The sequence below is a fragment of the Takifugu rubripes genome, chromosome 14 (assembly GCF_901000725.2).
Source record: "Takifugu rubripes chromosome 14, fTakRub1.2, whole genome shotgun sequence".
Classification (NCBI taxonomy): domain Eukaryota; kingdom Metazoa; phylum Chordata; class Actinopteri; order Tetraodontiformes; family Tetraodontidae; genus Takifugu; species Takifugu rubripes.
Genome location: NC_042298.1, coordinates 14,925,329 through 14,947,111, shown reverse-complemented (window position 1 = coordinate 14,947,111; position 21,783 = coordinate 14,925,329). Strand labels below are relative to the sequence as shown.

General features: G+C 47.9%; 13 non-coding genes across 13 annotated transcripts; 12 read left to right on the top strand and 1 right to left on the bottom strand.

The window, feature by feature from the left end:
* The first annotated feature begins 395 nt into the window (after positions 1–395).
* Positions 396–467, top strand: trnad-guc (transfer RNA aspartic acid (anticodon GUC)). Its single transcript has one exon. It is a non-coding gene; the product is annotated as a tRNA-Asp (tRNA).
* A 1,261-nt stretch (positions 468–1,728) lies between these two features.
* On the top strand, positions 1,729–1,800 carry trnad-guc (transfer RNA aspartic acid (anticodon GUC)). The gene has a single exon. It is a non-coding gene; the product is annotated as a tRNA-Asp (tRNA).
* A 1,114-nt stretch (positions 1,801–2,914) lies between these two features.
* trnad-guc (transfer RNA aspartic acid (anticodon GUC)) lies at positions 2,915–2,986 on the top strand. Its single transcript has one exon. It is a non-coding gene; the product is annotated as a tRNA-Asp (tRNA).
* A 1,260-nt stretch (positions 2,987–4,246) lies between these two features.
* Positions 4,247–4,318, top strand: trnad-guc (transfer RNA aspartic acid (anticodon GUC)). Its single transcript has one exon. It is a non-coding gene; the product is annotated as a tRNA-Asp (tRNA).
* Positions 4,319–5,442: 1,124 nt separating this feature from the next.
* Positions 5,443–5,514, top strand: trnad-guc (transfer RNA aspartic acid (anticodon GUC)). The gene has a single exon. It is a non-coding gene; the product is annotated as a tRNA-Asp (tRNA).
* A 1,103-nt stretch (positions 5,515–6,617) lies between these two features.
* Positions 6,618–6,689, top strand: trnad-guc (transfer RNA aspartic acid (anticodon GUC)). Its single transcript has one exon. It is a non-coding gene; the product is annotated as a tRNA-Asp (tRNA).
* A 968-nt stretch (positions 6,690–7,657) lies between these two features.
* Positions 7,658–7,729, top strand: trnad-guc (transfer RNA aspartic acid (anticodon GUC)). Its single transcript has one exon. It is a non-coding gene; the product is annotated as a tRNA-Asp (tRNA).
* A 1,251-nt stretch (positions 7,730–8,980) lies between these two features.
* On the top strand, positions 8,981–9,052 carry trnad-guc (transfer RNA aspartic acid (anticodon GUC)). The gene has a single exon. It is a non-coding gene; the product is annotated as a tRNA-Asp (tRNA).
* Positions 9,053–10,010: 958 nt separating this feature from the next.
* On the top strand, positions 10,011–10,082 carry trnad-guc (transfer RNA aspartic acid (anticodon GUC)). The gene has a single exon. It is a non-coding gene; the product is annotated as a tRNA-Asp (tRNA).
* A 959-nt stretch (positions 10,083–11,041) lies between these two features.
* On the top strand, positions 11,042–11,113 carry trnad-guc (transfer RNA aspartic acid (anticodon GUC)). The gene has a single exon. It is a non-coding gene; the product is annotated as a tRNA-Asp (tRNA).
* Positions 11,114–11,883: 770 nt separating this feature from the next.
* On the top strand, positions 11,884–11,955 carry trnad-guc (transfer RNA aspartic acid (anticodon GUC)). Its single transcript has one exon. It is a non-coding gene; the product is annotated as a tRNA-Asp (tRNA).
* A 958-nt stretch (positions 11,956–12,913) lies between these two features.
* Positions 12,914–12,985, top strand: trnad-guc (transfer RNA aspartic acid (anticodon GUC)). The gene has a single exon. It is a non-coding gene; the product is annotated as a tRNA-Asp (tRNA).
* An 8,005-nt stretch (positions 12,986–20,990) lies between these two features.
* Positions 20,991–21,061, bottom strand: trnag-gcc (transfer RNA glycine (anticodon GCC)). Its single transcript has one exon. It is a non-coding gene; the product is annotated as a tRNA-Gly (tRNA).
* Between the last annotated feature and the right edge of the window lie 722 nt (positions 21,062–21,783).

Genomic DNA, 21,783 nt, shown 5'->3' with positions numbered 1-21,783 from the left:
AACCAAACATTCACACCATTTCAGGAGACCTGGACACTCACCACCTTGTGAGCCACCAGACAAAGGGGAGACACCTCGACTGAAACTAGGTGAACAACCCTACCAACGACTCTCAGGTGACCAGTCCTCCACTCCTTCCAACAACAGACCAAACATTCACACCATTTCAGGAGACCTGGACACTCACCACCTTGAGAGCCACCAGACAAAGGGGAGACACCTCGACTGAAACTAGGTGAACGACCCTACCAACGACTCTCAGGTGACCACCCAGATCATTAGCATGCTAGAATAGCCAACAGGATCGGCCAATGTTCCGTCTGGTTTCTGTCCCGCTGCAGCAGGAGCTCGGTTGGCCTTGCCAACAGGAAGGTTGACGTGTTACCTGTGCAAGTTCCTCGTTAGTATAGTGGACAGTATCTCCGCCTGTCACGCGGAAGACGGGGGTTCGATTCCCCGACGGGGAGTCACTTTTAACTGTTGTCTGGTGTCAACATTTACACACAGTAGAAGAGCTCAATATCCCATCTGGAGCTGCTGCGCCTCTCTCTCATCTTCTTTTCGGAACGTTCTGACTCGCATCAACAAATTGACTAATGTGTATGCATATAAAGTGTATAAAATGTGTAAAAATGTGCTCCTGTGGATGGATAAAAAGTGAGCGGTGGTCTCTGAGCGACCTTTGAGCTTTTTCATGCAAATTTCAAGCTTTAGTGGTAGAATTCTTGCCTGCCACGTGGATGGCCAATGGACACCAAAGCTACTTCAGGTCAGAACTCAGCAGTCCACTTACGCGCCATCCCATCCACATCAACTGGATGGCTATCGAGCGTCTCCCCAGCTTCAAGTTCCTGGGGAACCACATCTCAGAGAACCTGTCCTGCCTCCAGCACTACATTTACACAACAACACACTAGCATAGTGTCCTACGTGGCTACAGTTTAAACTTTTTTTTAGAAAACTGTCCTTAAACAGAGGTGGTTGGCGAAGGCACTTCCAATCACCCACATACAATGCAGTCCTCCACTCCTTCCAACAACAAACCAAACATTCACACCATTTCAGGAGACCTGGACACTCACCACCGTGTGAGCCAGCAGACAAAGGGGAGACACCTCGACTGAAACTAGGTGAACAACCCTACCAACGACTCTCAGGTGACCAGTCCTCCACTCCTTCCAACAACAGACCAAACATTCACACCATTTCAGGAGACCTGGACACTCACCACCTTGTGAGCCAGCAGACAAAGGGGAGACACCTCGACTGAAACTAGGTGAACGATCCTACCAACGACTCTCAGGTGACCAGTCCTCCACTCCTTCCAACAACAGACCAAACATTCACACCATTTCAGGAGACCTGTACACTCACCACCTTGTGAGCCACCAGACAAAGGGGAGACACCTCGACTGAAACTAGGTGAACGACCCTACCAACGATTCTCAGGTGACCAGTCCTCCACTCCTTCCAACAACAGACCAAACATTCACACCATTTCAGGAGACCTGGACACTCACCACCTTGTGAGCCAGCAGACAAAGGGGAGACACCTCGACTGAAACTAGGTGAACGACCCTACCAACGACTCTCAGGTGACCACCCAGATCATTAGCATGCTAGAATAGCCAACAGGATCGGCCAATGTTCCGTCTGGTTTCTGTCCCGCTGCAGCAGGAGCTCGGTTGGCCTTGCCAACAGGAAGGTTGACGTGTTACCTGTGCAAGTTCCTCGTTAGTATAGTGGACAGTATCTCCGCCTGTCACGCGGAAGACCGGGGTTCGATTCCCCGACGGGGAGTCACTTTTAACTGTTGTCTGGTGTCAACATTTACACACAGTAGAAGAGCTCAATATCCCATCTGGAGCTGCTGCGCCTCTCTCTCATCTTCTTTTTGGAACGTTCTGACTCGCATCAACAAATTGACTAATGTGTATGCATATAAACTGTATAAAATGTGTAAAAATGTGCTCCTGTGGATGGATAAAAAGTGAGCGGTGGTCTCTGAGCGACCTTTGAGCTTTTTCATGCAAATTTCAAGCTTTAGTGGTAGAATTCTTGCCTGCCACGTGGATGGCCAACGGACACCAAAGCTACTTCAGGTCAGATCTCAGCAGTCCACTTACGCGCCATCCCATCCACATCAACTGGATGGCTATCGAGCGTCTCCCCAGCTTCAAGTTCCTGGGGAACCACACCTCAGAGAACCTGTCCTGCCTCCAGCACTACATTTACACAACAACACACTAGCATAGTGTCCTACGTGGCTACAGTTTAAACTTTTTTTAGAAAACTGTCCTTAAACAGAGGTGGTTGGCGAAGGCACTTCCAATCACCCACATACAATGCAGTCCTCCACTCCTTCCAACAACAAACCAAACATTCACACCATTTCAGGAGACCTGGACACTCACCACCGTGTGAGCCAGCAGACAAAGGGGAGACACCTCGACTGAAACTAGGTGAACAACCCTACCAACGACTCTCAGGTGACCAGTCCTCCACTCCTTCCAACAACAGACCAAACATTCACACCATTTCAGGAGACCTGGACACTCACCACCTTGTGAGCCAGCAGACAAAGGGGAGACACCTCGACTGAAACTAGGTGAACGACCCTACCAACGACTCTCAGGTGACCAGTCCTCCACTCCTTCCAACAACAGACCAAACATTCACACCATTTCAGGAGACCTGGACACTCACCACCTTATGAGCCACCAGACAAAGGGGAGACACCTCGACTGAAACTAGGTGAACGACCCTACCAACGACTCTCAGGTGACCACCCAGATCATTAGCATGCTAGAATAGCCAACAGGATCGGCCAATGTTCCGTCTGGTTTCTGTCCCGCTGCAGCAGGAGCTCGGTTGGCCTTGCCAACAGGAAGGTTGACGTGTTACCTGTGCAAGTTCCTCGTTAGTATAGTGGACAGTATGTCCGCCTGTCACGCGGGAGACCGGAGTTCGATTCCCCGACGGGGAGTCACTTTTAACTGTTGTCTGGTGTCAACATCTACACACAGTAGAAGAGCTCAATATCCCATCTGGAGCTGCTGCGCCTCTCTCTCATCTTCTTTTCGGAACGTTCTGACTCGCGTCAACAAATTGACTAATGTGTATGCATATAAAGTGTATAAAATGTGTAAAAATGTGCTCCTGTGGATGGATAAAAAGTGAGCGGTGGTCTCTGAGCGACCTTTGAGCTTTTTCATGCAAATTTCAAGCTTTAGTGGTAGAATTCTTGCCTGCCACGTGGATGGCCAACGGACACCAAAGCTACTTCAGGTCAGAACTCAGCAGTCCACTTACGCGCCATCCCATCCACATCAACTGGATGGCTATCGAGCGTCTCCCCAGCTTCAAGTTCCTGGGGAACCACATCTCAGAGAACCTGTCCTGCCTCCAGCACTACATTTACACAACAACACACTAGCATAGTGTCCTACGTGGCTACAGTTTAAACTTTTTTTAGAAAACTGTCCTTAAACAGAGGTGGTTGGCGAAGGCACTTCCAATCACCCACATACAATGCAGTCCTCCACTCCTTCCAACAACAAACCAAACATTCACACCATTTCAGGAGACCTGGACACTCACCACCGTGTGAGCCAGCAGACAAAGGGGAGACACCTCGACTGAAACTAGGTGAACAACCCTACCAACGACTCTCAGGTGACCAGTCCTCCACTCCTTCCAACAACAGACCAAACATTCACACCATTTCAGGAGACCTGGACACTCACCACCTTGTGAGCCAGCAGACAAAGGGGAGACACCTCGACTGAAACTAGGTGAACGACCCTACCAACGACTCTCAGGTGACCAGTCCTCCACTCCTTCCAACAACAGACCAAACATTCACACCATTTCAGGAGACCTGTACACTCACCACCTTGTGAGCCACCAGACAAAGGGGAGACACCTCGACTGAAACTAGGTGAACGACCCTACCAACGACTCTCAGGTGACCAGTCCTCCACTCCTTCCAACAACAGACCAAACATTCACACCATTTCAGGAGACCTGGACACTCACCACCTTGTGAGCCAGCAGACAAAGGGGAGACACCTCGACTGAAACCAGGTGAACGACCCTACCAACGACTCTCAGGTGACCACCCAGATCATTAGCATGCTAGAATAGCCAACAGGATCGGCCAATGTTCCGTCTGGTTTCTGTCCCGCTGCAGCAGGAGCTCGGTTGGCCTTGCCAACAGGAAGGTTGACGTGTTACCTGTGCAAGTTCCTCGTTAGTATAGTGGACAGTATCTCTGCCTGTCACGCGGAAGGCCGGGGTTCGATTCCCCGACGGGGAGTCACTTTTAACTGTCGTCTGGTGTCAACATCTACACACAGTAGAAGAGCTCAATATCCCATCTGGAGCTGCTGCGCCTCTCTCTCATCTTCTTTTCGGAACGTTCTGACTCGCGTCAACAAATTGACTAATGTGTATGCATATAAAGTGTATAAAATGTGTTAAAATGTGTAAAAATGTGCTCCTGTGGATGGATAAAAAGTGAGCGGTGGTCTCTGAGCGACCTTTGAGCTTTTTCATGCAAATTTCAAGCTTTAGTGGTAGAATTCTTGCCTGCCACGTGGATGGCCAATGGACACCAAAGCTACTTCAGGTCAGAACTCAGCAGTCCACTTACGCGCCATCCCATCCACATCAACTGGATGGCTATCGAGCGTCTCCCCAGCTTCAAGTTCCTGGGGAACCACATCTCAGAGAACCTGTCCTGCCTCCAGCACTACATTTACACAACAACACACTAGCATAGTGTCCTACGTGGCTACAGTTTAAACTTTTTTTATGAAACTGTCCTTAAACAGAGGTGGTTGGCGAAGGCACTTCCAATCACCCACATACAATGCAGTCCTCCACTCCTTCCAACAACAAACCAAACATTCACACCATTTCAGGAGACCTGGACACTCACCACCGTGTGAGCCAGCAGACAAAGGGGAGACACCTCGACTGAAACTAGGTGAACAACCCTACCAACGACTCTCAGGTGACCAGTCCTCCACTCCTTCCAACAACAGACCAAACATTCACACCATTTCAGGAGACCTGTACACTCACCACCTTGTGAGCCACCAGACAAAGGGGAGACACCTCGACTGAAACTAGGTGAACGACCCTACCAACGACTCTCAGGTGACCAGTCCTCCACTCCTTCCAACAACAGACCAAACATTCACACCATTTCAGGAGACCTGGACACTCACCACCTTGTGAGCCAGCAGACAAAGGGGAGACACCTCGACTGAAACCAGGTGAACGACCCTACCAACGACTCTCAGGTGACCACCCAGATCATTAGCATGCTAGAATAGCCAACAGGATCGGCCAATGTTCCGTCTGGTTTCTGTCCCGCTGCAGCAGGAGCTCGGTTGGCCTTGCCAACAGGAAGGTTGACGTGTTACCTGTGCAAGTTCCTCGTTAGTATAGTGGACAGTATCTCTGCCTGTCACGCGGAAGACCGGGGTTCGATTCCCCGACGGGGAGTCACTTTTAACTGTTGTCTGGTGTCAACATCTACACACAGTAGAAGAGCTCAATATCCCATCTGGAGCTGCTGCGCCTCTCTCTCATCTTCTTTTCGGAACGTTCTGACTCGCATCAACAAATTGACTAATGTGTATGCATATAAAGTGTAAAAATGTGCTCCTGTGGATGGATAAAAAGTGAGCGGTGGTCTCTGAGCGACCTTTGAGCTTTTTCATGCAAATTTCAAGCTTTAGTGGTAGAATTCTTGCCTGCCACGTGGATGGCCAATGGACACCAAAGCTACTTCAGGTCAGAACTCAGCAGTCCACTTACGCGCCATCCCATCCACATCAACTGGATGGCTATCGAGCGTCTCCCCAGCTTAGAGTTCCTGGGGAACCACATCTCAGAGAACCTGTCCTGCCTCCAGCACTACATTTACACAACAACACACTAGCATAGTGTCCTACGTGGCTACAGTTTAAACTTTTTTTAGAAAACTGTCCTTAAACAGAGGTGGTTGGCGAAGGCACTTCCAATCACCCACATACAATGCAGTCCTCCACTCCTTCCAACAACAGACCAAACATTCACACCATTTCAGGAGACCTGGACACTCACCACCTTGTGAGCCAGCAGACAAAGGGGAGACACCTCGACTGAAACTAGGTGAACGACCCTACCAACGACTCTCAGGTGACCAGTCCTCCACTCCTTCCAACAACAGACCAAACATTCACACCATTTCAGGAGACCTGTACACTCACCACCTTGTGAGCCACCAGACAAAGGGGAGACACCTCGACTGAAACTAGGTGAACGACCCTACCAACGACTCTCAGGTGACCAGTCCTCCACTCCTTCCAACAACAGACCAAACATTCACACCATTTCAGGAGACCTGGACACTCACCACCTTGTGAGCCAGCAGACAAAGGGGAGACACCTCGACTGAAACCAGGTGAACGACCCTACCAACGACTCTCAGGTGACCACCCAGATCATTAGCATGCTAGAATAGCCAACAGGATCGGCCAATGTTCCGTCTGGTTTCTGTCCCGCTGCAGCAGGAGCTCGGTTGGCCTTGCCAACAGGAAGGTTGACGTGTTACCTGTGCAAGTTCCTCGTTAGTATAGTGAACAGTATCTCCGCCTGTCACGCGGAAGACCGGGGTTCGATTCCCCGACGGGGAGTCACTTTTAACTGTTGTCTGGTGTCAACATCTACACACAGTAGAAGAGCTCAATATCCCATCTGGAGCTGCTGCGCCTCTCTCTCATCTTCTTTTCGGAACGTTCTGACTCGCATCAACAAATTGACTAATGTGTATGCATATAAAGTGTATAAAATGTGTAAAAATGTGCTCCTGTGGATGGATAAAAAGTGAGCGGTGGTCTCTGAGCGACCTTTGAGCTTTTTCATGCAAATTTTAAGCTTTAGTGGTACAATTCTTGCCTGCCACGTGGATGGCCAATGGACACCAAAGCTACTTCAGGTCAGAACTCAGCAGTCCACTTACGCGCCATCCCATCCACATCAACTGGATGGCTATCGAGCGTCTCCCCAGCTTCAAGTTCCTGGGGAACCACATCTCAGAGAACCTGTCCTGCCTCCAGCACTACATTTACACAACAACACACTAGCATAGTGTCCTACGTGGCTACAGTTTAAACTTTTTTTAGAAAACTGTCCTTAAACAGAGGTGGTTGGCGAAGGCACTTCCAATCACCCACATACAATGCAGTCCTCCACTCCTTCCAACAACAGACCAAACATTCACACCATTTCAGGAGACCTGGACACTCACCACCTTGTGAGCCACCAGACAAAGGGGAGACACCTCGACTGAAACTAGGTGAACGACCCTACCAACGACTCTCAGGTGACCAGTCCTCCACTCCTTCCAACAACAGACCAAACATTCACACCATTTCAGGAGACCTGGACACTCACCACCTTGTGAGCCACCAGACAAAGGGGAGACACCTCGACTGAAACTAGGTGAACGACCCTACCAACGACTCTCAGGTGACCACCGAGATCATTAGCATGCTAGAATAGCCAACAGGATCGGCCAATGTTCCGTCTGGTTTCTGTCCCGCTGCAGCAGGAGCTCGGTTGGCCTTGCCAACAGGAAGGTTGACGTGTTACCTGTGCAAGTTCCTCGTTAGTATAGCGGACAGTATCTCCGCCTGTCACGCGGAAGACCGGGGTTCGATTCCCTGACGGGGAGTCACTTTTAACTGTTGTCTGGTGTCAACATCTACACACAGTAGAAGAGCTCAATATCCCATCTGGAGCTGCTGCGCCTCTCTCTCATCTTCTTTTCGGAACGTTCTGACTCGCGTCAACAAATTGACTAATGTGTATGCATATAAAATGTGTAAAAATTTGCTCCTGTGGATGGATAAAAAGTGAGCGCTGGTCTCTGAGCGACCTTTGAGCTTTTTCATGCAAATATCAAGCTTTAGTGGTAGAATTCTTGCCTGCCACGTGGATGGCCAATGGACACCAAAGCTACTTCAGGTCAGAACTCAGCAGTCCACTTACGCGCCATCCCATCCACATCAGCTGGATGACTATCGAGCGTCTCCCCAGCTTCAAGTTCCTGGGGAACCACATCTCAGAGAACCTGTCCTGCCTCCAACACTACATTTACACAACAACACACTAGCATAGTGTCCTACGTGGCTACAGTTTAAACTTTTTTTATAAAACTGTCCTTAAACAGAGGTGGTTGGCGAAGGCACTTCCAATCACCCACATACAATGCAGTCCTCCACTCCTTCCAACAACAAACCAAACATTCACACCATTTCAGGAGACCTGGACACTCACCACCTTGTGAGCCAGCAGACAAAGGGGAGACACCTCGACTGAAACTAGGTGAACGACCCTACCAACGACTCTCAGGTGACCAGTCCTCCACTCCTTCCAACAACAGACCAAACATTCACACCATTTCAGGAGACCTGGACACTCACCACCTTGTGAGCCAGCAGACAAAGGGGAGACACCTCGACTGAAACTAGGTGAACGACCCTACCAACGACTCTCAGGTGACCAGTCCTCCACTCCTTCCAACAACAAACCAAACATTCACACCATTTCAGGAGACCTGGACACTCACCACCTTGTGAGCCAGCAGACAAAGGGGAGACACCTCGACTGAAACTAGGTGAACGACCCTACCAACGACTCTCAGGTGACCAGTCCTCCACTCCTTCCAACAACAGACCAAACATTCACACCATTTCAGGAGACCTGGACACTCACCACCTTGTGAGCCACCAGACAAAGGGGAGACACCTCGACTGAAACTAGGTGAACGACCCTACCAACGACTCTCAGGTGACCACCCAGATCATTAGCATGCTAGAATAGCCAACAGGATCGGCCAATGTTCCGTCTGGTTTCTGTCCCGCTGCAGCAGGAGCTCGGTTGGCCTTGCCAACAGGAAGGTTGACGTGTTACCTGTGCAAGTTCCTCGTTAGTATAGTGGACAGTATCTCCGCCTGTCACGCGGAAGACCGGGGTTCGATTCCCCGACGGGGAGTCACTTTTAACTGTTGTCTGGTGTCAACATCTACACACAGTAGAAGAGCTCAATATCCCATCTGGAGCTGCTGCGCCTCTCTCTCATCTTCTTTTCGGAACGTTCTGACTCGCATCAACAAATTGACTAATGTGTATGCATATAATGTGCAAATATTTGCTCCTGTGGATGGATAAAAAGTGAGCGGTGGTCTCTGAGCGACCTTTGAGCTTTTTCATGCAAATTTCAAGCTTTAGTGGTAGAATTCTTGCCTGCCACGTGGATGGCCAATGGACACCAAAGCTACTTCAGGTCAGAACTCAGCAGTCCACTTACGCGCCATCCCATCCACATCAACTGGATGGCTATCGAGCGTCTCCCCAGCTTCAAGTTCCTGGGGAACCACATCTCAGAGAACCTGTCCTGCCTCCAGCACTACATTTACACAACAACACACTAGCATAGTGTCCTACGTGGCTACAGTTTAAACTTTTTTTTATGAAACTGTCCTTAAACAGAGGTGGTTGACGAAGGCACTTCCAATCACCCACATACAATGCAGTCCTCCACTCCTTCCAACAACAAACCAAACATTAACACCATTTCAGGAGACCTGGACACTCACCACCTTGTGAGCCACCAGACAAAGGGGAGACACCTCGACTGAAACTAGGTGAACGACCCTACCAACGACTCTCAGGTGACCAGTCCTCCACTCCTTCCAACAACAGACCAAACATTCACACCATTTCGGGAGACCTGGACACTCACCACCTTGTGAGCCACCAGACAAAGGGGAGACACCTCGACTGAAACTAGGTGAACGACCCTACCAACGACTCTCAGGTGACCACCGAGATCATTAGCATGCTAGAATAGCCAACAGGATCGGCCAATGTTCCGTCTGGTTTCTGTCCCGCTGCAGCAGGAGCTCGGTTGGCCTTGCCAACAGGAAGGTTGACGTGTTACCTGTGCAAGTTCCTCGTTAGTATAGCGGACAGTATCTCCGCCTGTCACGCGGAAGACCGGGGTTCGATTCCCTGACGGGGAGTCACTTTTAACTGTTGTCTGGTGTCAACATCTACACACAGTAGAAGAGCTCAATATCCCATCTGGAGCTGCTGCGCCTCTCTCTCATCTTCTTTTCGGAATGTTCTGACTCGCATCAACAAATTGACTAATGTGTATGCATATAAAATGTGTAAAAATTTGCTCCTGTGGATGGATAAAAAGTGAGCGCTGGTCTCTGAGCGACCTTTGAGCTTTTTCATGCAAATATCAAGCTTTAGTGGTAGAATTCTTGCCTGCCACGTGGATGGCCAATGGACACCAAAGCTACTTCAGGTCAGAACTCAGCAGTCCACTTACGCGCCATCCCATCCACATCAGCTGGATGACTATCGAGCGTCTCCCCAGCTTCAAGTTCCTGGGGAACCACATCTCAGAGAACCTGTCCTGCCTCCAACACTACATTTACACAACAACACACTAGCATAGTGTCCTACGTGGCTACAGTTTAAACTTTTTTTATAAAACTGTCCTTAAACAGAGGTGGTTGGCGAAGGCACTTCCAATCACCCACATACAATGCAGTCCTCCACTCCTTCCAACAACAAACCAAACATTAACACCATTTCAGGAGACCTGGACACTCACCACCTTGTGAGCCACCAGACAAAGGGGAGACACCTCGACTGAAACTAGGTGAACGACCCTACCAACGACTCTCAGGTGACCAGTCCTCCACTCCTTCCAACAACAGACCAAACATTCACACCATTTCGGGAGACCTGGACACTCACCACCTTGTGAGCCACCAGACAAAGGGGAGACACCTCGACTGAAACTAGGTGAACGACCCTACCAACGACTCTCAGGTGACCACCGAGATCATTAGCATGCTAGAATAGCCAACAGGATCGGCCAATGTTCCGTCTGGTTTCTGTCCCGCTGCAGCAGGAGCTCGGTTGGCCTTGCCAACAGGAAGGTTGACGTGTTACCTGTGCAAGTTCCTCGTTAGTATAGCGGACAGTATCTCCGCCTGTCACGCGGAAGACCGGGGTTCGATTCCCCGACGGGGAGTCACTTTTAACTGTTGTCTGGTGTCAACATCTACACACAGTAGAAGAGCTCAATATCCCATCTGGAGCTGCTGCGCCTCTCTCTCATCTTCTTTTCGGAACGTTCTGACTCGCATCAACAAATTGACTAATGTGTATGCATATAAAATGTGTAAAAATTTGCTCCTGTGGATGGATAAAAAGTGAGCGCTGGTCTCTGAGCGACCTTTGAGCTTTTTCATGCAAATATCAAGCTTTAGTGGTAGAATTCTTGCCTGCCACGTGGATGGCCAATGGACACCAAAGCTACTTCAGGTCAGAACTCAGCAGTCCACTTACGCGCCATCCCATCCACATCAACTGGATGGCTATCGAGCGTCTCCCCAGCTTCAAGTTCCTGGGGAACCACATCTCAGAGAACCTGTCCTGCCTCCAGCACTACATTTACACAACAACACACTAGCATAGTGTCCTACGTGGCTACAGTTTAAACTTTTTTTTATGAAACTGTCCTTAAACAGAGGTGGTTGACGAAGGCACTTCCAATCACCCACATACAATGCAGTCCTCCACTCCTTCCAACAACAAACCAAACATTCACACCATTTCAGGAGACCTGGACACTCACCACCTTGTGAGCCACCAGACAAAGGGGAGACACCTCGACCGAGATCATTAGCATGCTAGAATAGCCAACAGGATCGGCCAATGTTCCGTCTGGTTTCTGTCCCGCTGCAGCAGGAGCTCGGTTGGCCTTGCCAACAGGAAGGTTGACGTGTTACCTGTGCAAGTTCCTCGTTAGTATAGTGGACAGTATCTCCGCCTGTCACGCGGAAGACCGGGGTTCGATTCCCTGACGGGGAGTCACTTTTAACTGTTGTCTGGTGTCAACATCTACACACAGTAGAAGAGCTCAATATCCCATCTGGAGCTGCTGCGCCTCTCTCTCATCTTCTTTTCGGAACGTTCTGACTCGCATCAACAAATTGACTAATGTGTATGCATATAATGTGCAAATATTTGCTCCTGTGGATGGATAAAAAGTGAGCGGTGGTCTCTGAGCGACCTTTGAGCTTTTTCATGCAAATTTCAAGCTTTAGTGGTAGAATTCTTGCCTGCCACGTGGATGGCCAATGGACACCAAAGCTACTTCAGGTCAGAACTCAGCAGTCCACTTACGCGCCATCCCATCCACATCAACTGGATGGCTATCGAGCGTCTCCCCAGCTTCAAGTTCCTGGGGAACCACATCTCAGAGAACCTGTCCTGCCTCCAGCACTACATTTACACAACAACACACTAGCATAGTGTCCTACGTGGCTACAGTTTAAACTTTTTTTTATGAAACTGTCCTTAAACAGAGGTGGTTGACGAAGGCACTTCCAATCACCCACATACAATGCAGTCCTCCACTCCTTCCAACAACAAACCAAACATTCACACCATTTCAGGAGACCTGGACACTCACCACCTTGTGAGCCACCAGACAAAGGGGAGACACCTCGACTGAAACTAGGTGAACGACCCTACCAACGACTCTCAGGTGACCAGTCCTCCACTCCTTCCAACAACAGACCAAACATTCACACCATTTCAGGAGACCTGGACACTCACCACCTTGTGAGCCACCAGACAAAGGGGAGACACCTCGACTGAAACTAGGTGAACGACCCTACCAACGACTCTCAGGTGACCACCCAGATCATTAGCATGCTAGAATAGCCAACAGGATCGGCCAATGTTCCGTCTGGTTTCTGTCCCGCTGCAGCAGGAGCTCGGTTGGCCTTGCCAACAGGAAGGTTGACGTGTTACCTGTGCAAGTTCCTCGTTAGTATAGCGGACAGTATCTCCGCCTGTCACGCGGAAGACCGGGGTTCGATTCCCCGACGGGGAGTCACTTTTAACTGTTGTCTGGTGTCAACATCTACACACAGTAGAAGAGCTCAATATCCCATCTGGAGCTGCTGCGCCTCTCTCTCATCTTCTTTTCGGAACGTTCTGACTCGCATCAACAAATTGACTAATGTGTATGCATATAAAATGTGTAAAAATTTGCTCCTGTGGATGGATAAAAAGTGAGCGCTGGTCTCTGAGCGACCTTTGAGCTTTTTCATGCAAATATCAAGCTTTAGTGGTAGAATTCTTGCCTGCCACGTGGATGGCCAATGGACACCAAAGCTACTTCAGGTCAGAACTCAGCAGTCCACTTACGCGCCATCCCATCCACATCAGCTGGATGACTATCGAGCGTCTCCCCAGCTTCGGGGTTCGATTCCCCGACGGGGAGTCACTTTTAACTGTTGTCTGGTGTCAACATCTGGAAGAGTTCAATATCCCATCTGGAGCTGCTGCGCCTCTCACACATCTTCTTTTAGGAACGTTCTGAAAAAGTGGATGGAAGATCTATCAGTCCCATACCGAGACTTGGGTTGTCCACAGGCGACACAGTTTTGATTCTTTGATCACATCAGGTGTGATTTGAAAAATGAGTGGATAGAAATTGAATAGAATATGAGAGAGAGGCGCACCAGCTCCAAATGGGATGAGTTATTCTATAGCGTGTAGATGTTGATACCCGGCAATGGTTAAAAATAACTACACGTGACAGATGGAGATACCGTCCACTATACTAACGAGGAACACATGTGTAAGAGAGGGGTGCGAAGAAGAATCAAGGAAGAACCTCGCAATGGTTAAAAATGAAAAGAATTCTTACATTTACCGGGAATCGAACCCGGAACTCCCGCGGGCCAGTCGAGAATAGTTGTAACGGAGAACCAGCCAATCAGATCGAAGCTTCCCGAAGACCTCAGAGGGAGAGTTCGAATCCAGCTTGGGGCATTATCAAATCGAAGATATGTGTTTGAAAAATTCACGATAATAAAATTCTTTAAAGAGCATCGCAGTTTCTGTGAGTTTTTTGAGCCACAAATGCTGCTCGTTTTAGGAGCACAGCAGTCTATTAAAGTGTAGCTTGAACTAATTCAGTTGGGGATAGACAGATGGAATATTAGTGTTGTTAGTATTATACTTGAGCTCTTTAGATATTGTTTTCAATTCAGGACTCTGCCGCCTTTAGTTGGCTTTTGCGAAGACAGAAATGTTGACAACAGTATGAACCAAAGTGGGAAATTCAATTTTATTTAAACACAAACACACTCATAAAACATTAAATCTCAAACTACGTACAATAGTGCAACTGTCACGGAGTGAGCCGTGCCACTTACGCACACACGTTTGCATTTCATTTCCATTCCGTTCTGTCTTGGTTTACTCGGTTGAAGCATTTCACACACACCACTTTTTACCATAGCTTATTGGAATACATTGTAGCCGATATGCACGGCATGACCAACCGGCATTTATGTTACAATTATTTCCACCCAAGTTAACAACGCACTTCATGTTGCCTCACCGTATCACCTCCAGTCTGTTTAACATTGCCCACAGAATCACACCCACACTATGGCGGTTTTAAAAAAAAGTCAAGGTTTATTTGTTTGTCATTTATCAAAAGCACCAATATTTCAATAGCTCACCAGCAGGACATACTTCGTCGTTTGGGGAAACCGAAGGACTGGTCCATGATTGTATATATGGAGGGGTTTCGCGGGCTGCTACGGCACAATCTATTTTAGCGGGGGTGTTTTATTGGGGTAAATTGAACATGTACTTTACTGTGCACTGGGTGGTTGTTAGTGGTGGAAATTTGTTTTGGACGTTTTACGCATATTTTGTATTTTCTTTTCGGTTGTTGTTTTGAGTTTCGACATGCATTAGTTAGCGTAATAATTTTGATAATTGGTTTCACCTGTGGGAGGGGCTACAGCTATATAAGCCCTGTAGTAGGCCCCAGGCTGAGTTGGTTTTTGAGTTGGTTGGTTGTTATTTTGGAGAAAAAAAGAAATTGTTGGAGAAAAGAGTCAAAGTTGTGGTATGTAAAAGTGTGCAGGGTCTGTATGTTTTCGTATGGATTTAGCCTGGCATCTTCTGACGCCACTTTATTTTTGGTAAATAAAAATACATTTTTGGCGGAAAGAAGCTTCCACCTCCCTGTCTCCTCCACCGCCGATCATCCTTGCGACATGTTGTGTCTGGAGTGAGACAGAAGATTACAAAGATGGCGACGAGGAAGGCCTGTGACGAGGCAGTAGCAGCAGCAGCAGTTGGGGACGTTGCAGTAGCGACAGCAGCCAACCCCACTGAGTCATCCCTGGACCAGCTGGCAAAAATGTTTGAGTCCTTTATGATGGTGTAGCGAGCCAGAGATGACAAGCTGGAGAGAGAGTCAGCCCAGCAAGCCCAGCAGTATGCAGACCTTGCCCATCAGGTGACCCAGCTACAGCTGGATGTGGAGACAGTGCGAGAGAGGAAGACCACTCCAGTTCCCTCATGGGGCTACAATAGAACTGCCTGCAGCCACCACCAGAGGGGGTAAGACACTATACAAGCTGAAGATGGAAAAGCTGGGAGATGCAGACAACATAGACCATTACCTGACGACCTTTGAGAAGCTGGCAGCAGCCTGTGAGTGGCCAAAGGCAGACTGGGCAATAACAGGCAAAGCCAGGAGTGCTTTCATTGCAATGGACCCTGAAAACAACACGGACTTTGACAAACTGAAAGAAGCCATACTAAAGAAATATGACATTAATGCAGAGACGTACCGCTCACAATTCAGAGCTCTAGATACCAGCCAAGACGAAACACAAGAACTGTACATACACCTGAAAGACCTTTTTTGTAAATGGGTGAAGTACGACAGCTGCAGCAAAAAAGCCCTCATGGAGACCATGGTGCTGGAGCAATACCTGCGCATTCTCTATCCGGAGGTGAGGACCTGGGTCAAAGAATGGAACCCAGCAACAGCAGCAGAGGCCGCCACCACGGTGGAGAACTTCGTCGCTGCACACAAAGGCTCCAAGAGGTACCGCTATGCTGGAGTGTGGGACCACCCGCCCTGGGGTAAGTCTGGTGTTGGTAGAGGATGTGGTTCTGGTAGCTACAATAGGAGCACACAACCCCCTCCCCAAAGCAGTGTTAAGCCCCAAGGTGTGTCTTGTTTTAACTGTGGTAGGTCAGGCCACAAGAGCCCGGCTTGCCCCCTCAGGAAGCCCAAACACTCCCATCTGTGTTATGTACCCAACCCTAGCCCACCCCTTAAGAATCAGCATAGCAGGGATCCTGTTATTACAGTGGAGCTAAATGGTAAACCCACAAAGGCCTTAGTTGACACAGGATGCACCCAAACATTGGTTCAGGCAGATTAAGTCCCCCTTGAGTGTATAAATGAGAATGACAAGTTAACTATTTGTTGTGTTCATGGTGATGAACATAGTACGGCAGATGCATATGTCAAGGTTTGTGGCCAGACGTATCTACTTAGTGTGGGGCCGGTTCCCAAGCTGCCGTACCCAGTGTTGTTGGGCCAAGATCTCCCTGTTGTCAGACCTGATAGGTAGGACTGCCTTGGCCTGCGTAGTGACTAGAGCGATGGCAAAAACAAAACCTATTGACATGGCAGATTTTCCTTTTTATGGTGAGGATGTTCCAGTTGAGCCAGCATGCACCAGAGAAGAAAGATGTGCTAAGCGTAGACAGATAGGGGAGGAGATTATAGAGCGTTCAGACTTGCAGAGTGTGGCAGATGTTGATCTCCCTAGCTTGTCTGATGCAGATGTACGTTTTTCTGGTGATATTGCAGATGTACAACGTGCAGATCTGACGCTAGCCCCACTGTTTAAGAAGGTAGAAGATGGTGTGTTTCTCCCCGCTCTTGGAAAGGAAGTTTTCATCCTGTAAAATAACATCTTGTACAGGCAGAGCAAGGATGGCTTACAGCTTGTTGTGCCAGAGAAATATAGGACACAAGTGTTAGAACTAGGCCACAGTCCCTTGGGCAGGGCACCTAGCTCACATGAAGACTCCACAGCGCATCGGCAGACGTTTTTACTGGCCAGGAATGTTTGCACAAATCAGAGTACTGCAAGTCATGTACACAATGTTAATTGGCAGGAGCCAAAGGTTTTGCACGTGCCCCATTAGTGCCACTTTGTGTTGACACCCCGTTTGAACGGATAGGGGTAGATGTTGTTGGTCCCCTGGAGAAGAGTAGGTCAGGGAACCGCTTCATTTTAGTTATATGTGACTACGCCACCAGGTATCCAGAAGCCTTCCCCCTAAAGGTTGTCACTGCCAAGCAGGTTGCCTCTTGCCTGCTACAGTTGTTCTCCAGAGTAGGGATTCCCCGTGAGGTTTTAACAGACCAAGGTCCCAACTTCATGAGCAAAACACTCCAACAGGTGTATGACTTCTTAGGGTAGGGCGCATCAGAACCACTCCCTACCACCCACAGACTGGACTGGTAGAGCGGTTTGCCCGTGTGGATGGATAAAAAGTGAGCGGTGGTCTCTGAGCGACCTTTGAGCTTTTTCGAGCAAATTTCAAGCGGTAGTGGTAGAATTCTCGGGAGGCCAATGGAAACCACAGCTACTCCACCACCATCACACTCAGCACCAGTGTACCACAAGGCTGTGCGCTAAGCCCATTCTTCTACTCTCTCTTCACCCACGACTGCAGAAAGGAAGATGGAAGATCCATCAGTCCCATACCAAGACTTGGGCTGTCCACAGGCGAGACAGGTTTTCGTCTGTCTCATCTTCTGCTCTGGTCGGTGCTGCTGCATCTCTAGAATGCCCTGCACAATTCTTTTCAATGGAGTCCTGCGTCAGAGGCGTGGGCATGGCGGCTGCTGCTACTGGCATAGCATCTGCACAGAGATGAAAAGAAAAACAGAAATCAGATACGGCATGGACTTTGTTTGTCTGACATGAAATAAATGTGGTAACGGTGTATTTACAGCTCTGGACTTGCAGATCAGAGTTATGGATGCTCAGCATCTCCCTTTCCATCTCTACGTCCTCCTTGAACTTGTCACATGAAGGAATTGGCATACCCAGGGGCTCAGCTGGGGCCTTCATGGGATGCTCAGCAGGTGTGCAAGATGTGGTGGACTGCTGCCTCTTCAGCAGGTACTGCTGCAACCTGAACATTCGTGTACCTGGAACGCAGCGCTTGCCTATGACAAAATCGGCATAACCATCACCTCTGCTGGCCCAGATCTCCTTCCACGTGCTCTTGGCTCGGGCACCAAATCCAACCAGCTGGTCGTCTTCAGATGAGGCAGTCACTCCATCCCCTCTTCCGGCCTCATAAGTGAGAAGAGCCTGGATTTCTTGGAAACTGAGGGCATAACTCACAAATGACTGTAGGCTGTCCTTACTGTGGCTGTCAGCCATACAGAGACCTGCAGCCTCCTCGTTCTGCACAGTCTTGATAAGATGCACGGTGTATCCTACGTCATTCTGCAAAAGCCATCTGAATGACTTCCCTTTATATTTACCAAACTGCAGGACATAGTCTCCCACCACCTCCATCTTATCTGAGGGATCCCCCCTCTTTGTAGTTTGAGATTTAATGTTTTATGAGTGTTTGTCTTTAAATAAAATTGACTTTCCCACATTGGTCCATACTGTTGTCAACATTTCTGTCTTTGCAAAAGCCAACTAAAGGCGGCAGAGTCCTGAATTGAAAACAATATCTAAAGAACTCATGTATAATACTAACACTAATATTCCATCCGTCTATCCCCAACTGAATTTCTTCCCCACCCATCTCATCAGATTATTTGCAGCAGAATAAGGGGATAACATAGCTTTTCCCTGTTCATATCTGCTACTTGCAATTTAGAAATTGTCACTAAAACTATGCTATGATACAAACACTTTAATAGACTGCTGTGCTCCTAAAAAGAGCAGCAAGCATTTGTGGCTCATTAAACTCACAGAAACTGCGATGCTCTTTAAACATTTTTATTATTGTGAATTTTTAAAACACATATCTTCGATTTGATAATGCCCAAAGCTGGATTCGAACTCTCCCTCTGAGGTCTTCGGGAAGCTTCGATCTGATTGGCTGGTTCTCTGTTACAACTATTCTCGACTGGCCGGAAACCGAGCGTCGAGAGTTGTTTAGCTAAACGGCCCTAAACCGTTTCCCATTCATTTTCAATGGTAGCGCTAAACCACTACGGACGCAATATATTTCCGGCCGCTATCATCCTGTGGCGCTGTTGCACCGTTTATATGAAGAGTGACTCCTCTCCGGAAAGTTCATTCTTTGGTAAACTTCGCTGAAGGTAAGTTTGGGCTTGATTTCCTACTAAATTAATGAGGAAACTTTTCGTAATTGTGCATAGGCTGTGGTCAATTTTGTCCTAAATTAGCGAGGAACATGTTATAATTGGCCCTAAATTATGATGTATTTGTCATGCTACAATATACTCATATCTTGTCAAGCTAGTTTTTCCTATTGTATTACGGTCATAACTCGTCACCAACTTTGTCGATTATTTTGTTCCACCCTCGGTGACTGCTAAAGACAAATGACAGTGAAATATGAACGTGCAGAACAAACTATGTATCGGGAGATCGCTCCAATGAAACGCCAAGGTTGCGTTGAGATTCTAATTTAATATTATCTGTTGCTTGTCTTAAATTACACGATAGTGACGAATCAACTTGTTAATATTTTATGTTCAAGTAACCGATTTACTTGTCGTGGCACTGAAATCTCGGTGGTTGGGTTGTAAAAGATGTGCTTCAGCAACGTAAGTAAAGAATTGTTATAAAGTCTTGAATTCTGAATGAATATTGTTGTTCTACACATCAGAATTTAAACGTATTGGTCTGTCGGTTTCTGTGGATTTGTGTGTGGTGGTGTATTATTATTATTATTATTATTATTATTATTATTTGGTAGTAATATTTAACTCCTGTACATAGTTTGGGATTTAATGTTGCACTACTGTACATATTTTTGAGGTTTAAAGTGACATGGTCCATCGGTCTGAGGCCGATCCTAACAGCTTGCTCCGCCCCACAACCAGGTTTCACATATCCCGCAATGTGAATCATCTGGCAAAGCTGTTGAACACCAGTTCTTCTCTGAACACCAGCCCAGAGAAGCTCCTGGAGACCCAACAGCTGTGGTACTCCTTGACAGAGGGCAGCAAAACAACCAGCGTTCCTGTAGTCACCATGGAGACAGCTGTTGTCACTCCTCCCACAGCCGCCCTGCCCACACCTCTGATGCAGGATTCCATTGAAAAAATTGTGCAGAGAATTCTAGAGATGGAGCAGCAGCAGCAGCACCGTCCAGAGGAGAAGATGAGACGGGAGAAAACCTGTCTCGCCTGTGGACAGCCCAAGTCTCGGTATGGGACTGATGGGTCTTCCATCTACTTTTTCTGCCTCTGAGATGTGGGTCCCCAGGAACTTGAAGCTGGGGAGACGCTTGCCTCTTGCCTTCCTGAAGTCCACCGTGAGCTCCTCGGTCTTGCTGGTGTTAAGGTCTGCAGTCGCGGGTGAAGAGAGAGTAGAAGAATGGGCTTAGCGCACAGCCTTGTGGCACACTGGTGCTGAGTGTGATGGTGGTGGAGTAGCTGTGGTTTCCATTGGCCTCCCGCGTGGCGGGCGAGAATTCTACCACGACCGCTTGAAATTTGCAGGTCGCTCAGAGACCAACGCTCGCTTTTTATCTATCCACACGAGCAAATTTTTATACATTTTATACACTTTTTATGCGTACATATTAGTCAATTTTTCGATGCGAGTCAGAACGTTGTTAAAAAAAGATGAGAGAGAGGCGCAGCATCTCCAGATGGGATCATGAGTTATTCTATAGCGTGTAGATGTTGATACCCGACAATGGTTAAAAATAACTACCCTTGACAGACGGAGATACCGTCCACTATACTAACGAGGAACACGTGTGTAAGAGAGGGGGGAGAAGAAGAATCAAGAAAGAACCTCGCAATGGCTAAAAATGAAAAGAGTATTTGCATTGGCCGGGAATCGAACCCGGGCCTCCCGCGTGGCAGGCGAGAATTCTACCACTGAACCACCAATGCGTGAGAATCGCACTGGAATTTCGAGGACTCGATCAGAGACCACCGCTCACTTTTTAATCTCTTACAGAAACTGCGATGCTCTTTAAACATTTTTATTATGGTGAATTTTTAAAAACACATATGTTCTATTTGATAGTGCCAAAGCTACCACTATTCTCGACTGGCCCGAACCTGTGCATCGAGAGTTTTTTTTTTTAGCTAAACGGCCCTAAACCGTTTCCCATTCATTTTCAATGGTAGTGCTAAACCACTACGGACGCAATATATTTCCGGCCGCTATCATCCTGTGGCGCTGTTCCACCGTTTATATGAAGAGTGAAATTAATTATAAATTATAATGTTGTCAACATTTCTGTCTTCGCAAAAGACCACTAAAGGCGGCAGAGTCCTGAATTGAAAACAATATCTAAAGAACTCAAGTATAATATTAACAAGACTAATATTCCATCTGTCTATCCCCAACTTAATCTCATCAGATTATTTGCAGCAGAATAAGGAGATAACATAGCATTTCCCTGTTCATAGCTGCTACTTGCAATTCAGAATTTGTCACTAAAACTATGTTATGATACAAACTACAGTTTAATAGACTGCTGTGCTCCGAAAAATAGCAGCAAACATTTGTGGCTCATTAATCTCACAGAAACTGCAATGTTCTTTAAAGATTTTTATTATCGTGAATTTTTCAAACACATATCTTCGAATTGATAATGCCCCAAGCT